This window comes from Buteo buteo, chromosome 9 (assembly GCF_964188355.1).
Source record: "Buteo buteo chromosome 9, bButBut1.hap1.1, whole genome shotgun sequence".
NCBI classification, from domain to species: domain Eukaryota; kingdom Metazoa; phylum Chordata; class Aves; order Accipitriformes; family Accipitridae; genus Buteo; species Buteo buteo.
This window is the reverse complement of record NC_134179.1, coordinates 31,627,923-31,632,601: the sequence shown is the minus strand read 5'-3', so window position 1 is coordinate 31,632,601 and position 4,679 is coordinate 31,627,923.

The window sequence follows — 4,679 nt, the reverse complement described above, 5'->3', positions numbered from 1 at the left end:
CACAGCTGCACCAGCCAAGGGCAGCAGCACTGCTGGCACCTCCCAAAAGCCAGCCCAGCACTTAGGAGGTGGAAAATAGGGCAGAGGAGGGACAGAGTTCCCTCCCTTTCCCCAGGGGCGGCCCTGCTCAGCCAGGGGACACCCCCAGGGCTGGCCCTGACGCGGCGGCGGCTGGACGAGGGCTGTGGAGGGTTCGTTGTATCCCCCCGGCACGAGACCGAAACCTACGGAGTGGTCAGCAAACAAAGGGAATTGAATTTTTTTACATCTTAGTTTCTCAAAATACCTCCCGAACCTTTGGCTTGTTTCGGTGCTATACCGAGGTACCGTGAGGGCAGTTCTGAATGCAAAGAGCAGAGCAATACTAAACCTTAAGGGACAAACCCTCAGCTGCTGAACCATCTCAGCAGTTATTACAAGAATGTCTATTCCTTCATTTGAACCTTGCAACCATTTCTGCATGTGCCAGCCGGCTCAGGTAAACCCCTGCTGCTCCTACTTTGTGCTCAGAATATCGGCACTATGGTTTTCCCTCTCCCCTTATGTTCCCCTGGACTCCTTCAGAGAAACCACTCTGACAAAATAACATTAAAATCGGGTGGACCTGACACAACAATTTGTTCATTCTCAGGTAAAGACTCACATTCAAACAGTTGTCCATCTCTGTAACTCCTCATCCTCTGCTCCAAAGTTTAAATGTATCAGAGAGGCAATCTTCTGTCACGGCAAGTGTATTCCCAAATCAAGCATCTATCACAGTAATTGCCCAGTCCATCCTTGCATTCAGGTAATGGCATTGCAGCTCAAGACACCAGCTCCTCCTAACCACAGCAGAGGTGCTGTATGAGAAGTTGCCTGACATATTCACGCTACTCCTTTTAGGTATTTTGCAAGTCAGCACCATGGGCTTCTGCCAGAAGTTGCGTCCAGGTCAGGCCGCAGCAGTCACGCAGCGGAGGTCTTCACCGAACCTCAGCAGATCAGGAACACGATGTCCGATCCCAGGCAAAGCTCCGTTTGCTGGGGCCTTCATGGGACGTCTTGCACCCACTGCTTCAGAGCGGTGGCTTTGCTCTCCACTTGTCACTACAGGAGCACAAGGCAGGCAAAATAAATGTTATATTTTCAGGGCAGCCTTCACTCCTTGAAGAAGGCATGTGCGTTTAGCAGCAGGATAAAGCTTTTATGAAAGGCACCTGTATTTTTTTAAGTTTAGCAAATATGTACATATCCTACACAAATATGTTTGTAACGAATTTTAAAATCAGTAATTGAATTCAAGGTTTGGGTTTTGTTCTTTTAATTGCAGATTTAATGCAATTACCAGTGACAGTAGTAATGAGATGGATAGCTACTGTCAGTGGAGGTGGAGGAAATACCAGCGCAGCAAGAATGCAATGAATCCAGCTTCATGCAGTGTTTCAAGAGCACCATCTTGTGGTTTTCCCTTTCCAGAACATTATTTTTAAAAATCTCTATACTACAGCATGATTTCCTCAAAAGGGTTGTCAGCCCTTGGCTTTAGGAGTAGGTATTTTGGAAGGTGGGGAGGGAATTCTTATCACAATCTTAATCTAGATTCCTTTTTTTAAACTCTGTGAGTGAGGGAAGACTTCATATTTTTACCACTAAATATTCTGAGCTTTTTAAAGAGTGTTCACTGCCAGAACTTTGAGTTTTAAACTTTTTTGTCAAACAAAACATATTCAACATGCTGAAATGTCGCTTCTTTGCAGTGGAGCCTTCGGCTAGTGACAGCATATCTGACACATGCTGCAGTTTTGCCACTTGTTAGAAATCAGCCTCCGAGGTGAACAGCTAGGCTGCATGCTGTGCTAAGGCACCAGCAGTTGCAGAGTTGAAGTAAGAGGGCTTTTTTTTCTGTTTTGGTTCTTCCATGTCCCACAGTCCTCAAAGCACAAAGGCTGCTGCTCCTGGAGGATAAATTACACTGCTAAGTGCATACAAACTTGTCCTTGTTTTTACAAGTGATTACATCATCAGATTAATCATCATTATCTGACAATTCTCTCCAGCTTCTTTGGTCGCTGCAGTGGGACAGCTGAGATTGCCCTTAAGGCTTTGCAGAAAGACATAAGCATCTCAAGCAGCTCCTTGGGTTTTTCAGGACAGCATCGTAAGTGCAAGAGAGAAGAGCTGCAAAATGTGGATATTCGATATTGATTTCAGAAACTCCTAAACCCCTGCTTCTGCCTGCCTCCTAGCTAGGGTCACGATGAAATTAAGGAATATTCTGGCTCCATAGCTGTTCAGGCCAGAGGGAACAGCTGCTAGCCAGGGCAGTTTACAGAGCAGAGCAATGTCCCGCCCTTCCTCACCATGCAGAGCCATGCCTAGAGATAAGCAAGTAACTGGGAGAAATCTGTACTCCTGCACCAGCCAGCCTGCAAGTATTTATCACCCTCTATAGATCTGAAAGGCGTATGTGATGGGGGTGAGCAGCTTATCACATTCCTGCAATGTCACTGGGGCTGCCAAATGTTGAGTTTGAAAGTGGTTTTGACACAGACTCATCTCCATAGGGCAAGTGCTGTGCTCTTGGGCTAGGTAAGACTCTTCCATTGATTACATATCAAAGGCAGGTTCAAGATAGGCTCAGCACAGACATTAACAACAATCTGCATCTACTTTGTTCCCACCTTTGGCACATAAATCACTCTCCTCAGCACTGGTTGGGGCACTGCTAGTACTAACAACCAACACCCTCACTCCCCGAGGAGCTGCTTTCTCTCTCAGCAGTACATGCCAGCCTGCCTGGGTTGGGACAGATTGTCCGCTGTTTTTTTCTGCTGTACACCATTCACTGAAACTATTTATGAGCAGACCAACAATCATGTGGCTTTCAGTAAGAAAGTTTTTATACAGCGCTCAGCATTGTTGGGCAAGGTTTCAACTGTCGGGCAAGACTACCATAAAGGAAGAAATAGCTGTGTGGCCACCACAGACACCCATGCTTCTCTTTAGAAATTTTGCATAGAGAAAATTGTAAGCATTGGAAACAGGTCAAGGTCCTTAAGGAGCTGTCACCCACCTGTTGAAGGCTGCAATCTTGAATGTCTGATTATTAACCCTAAAGCTGGTAGGCAAGGGTCTGAGAATCAGGATAGGACAAAAACAGTTGGACAATGGGAAAGAAACAGCCACAGTGATTTGCAGCAGAACCATTACAGCTTGGCCAAAGCTTCGTTAGCAGTCAAGTAATCTGACCTTTCCAGCAAGGTTTCAGGTAGAACATAGTTGCATCTTATCCCTCAGAAGTCAGTGAAAAATGCCTGTTTCTTCACATATTGTTCATCTCCAGTTGTGACCACTGAAGCCATGTAGTCCAATTTGTCCCCCAAATCTGGAGGTAACCAGGAATTTTCCTCAAAATTCAACATGAGCAGATAAATTTCTACAGGAAATAAAACAAACAAACAAACAAAAGCAGCTGTTCTTCACTGTCTTCCCATACAAATTGTTAGGCCTGCTAGGGAGTGGATAGTTCGCCTTAGTAAGCTGAAAACTTGAAAAGGTAAACCTCGTAAGTTTGTAACATCCACATTCAGCTCCAAAACAGACACACAAATTTTGATTCAAGATGCATCATACTCTGCAACACCAGTCTGAGTGTGGATGCCTGTGCCACATTTCTCAGAATCATTGTACAAAAGGGCAGTTCTGTCCAGATCCCATTAAAATATCTGTGCTCTTCAGGACACAGGAATTTCAGCAGACACAGATGAAAATTTTACAACAAAGTTTTGTTTAAAATATTTCTTATCTATCTGTGCTCAGCCTACAGCCCACTAACTGATTCACTGTGGTTGCAAGCATATCAAGCCCCTGACCGTTGCTTTTTCCATCTCACAAACAATACTGGAGACACCAATATCTAGTAGTTGGGGGCTGTTACTTATACAAACATCATTCTTCTGCAGGACTGGTTGTTAAAGGTGGTATGGATCTAATTACCAGAATAAGGTATAATAGGGTGGAAGACTTCTACCTTTCATTCTCACATCTTGAACATACCCTTAAGTGGACTTAAATACACAAAAGATTTATGGAATGGAAGTTCTTGATATAACTCAGCCAGCCTCTTATTTTAAGTCTCAGATTTAGGCTAGGAGATTAAGTTCACCACATAAAAGTAGAGTGCTAGAGGTCCTGCACAACTGTTTCTACCACTGCTGTCACAAAAGGAGAATTGCCATGCAGTATATAACTGCTGTCCCAGTTCAAGGAGCAGGACCTACAATGCTACCTTCCCAGTCTGTTATTTGCTCATTAACAGGAAAAATACAGCCAAATGCCAGACATTTCCAGAAAATTATCAGTCCTTTCCTTGAAAGCTTGCCTTTCTTTGCTGTGGAATCAGGAAGACTTTACTGACAGTGAGCTAGTTCTGCAACAGCAACATAAATTCAGCCAATCGAAAATTTTCCATTGAAGGTGTTGGTTCAGAAACTATCAACAATTACTGCTAAGAGCCATCAGGTAAGCTGCAGGAACGCCCCATGAGAATGGATTCAGTACGTTTTACAGAAAACCAGGAGATTTGCTCTTTGTTAAATCAACATTTTTAGAAGCACATACTAGAAAACTTGAGAAACGAGCATGAGAAGTAATCTTTTCAGATGATAAATAAGAAGGCCAGGTCTGCCAATCGAGTTTCT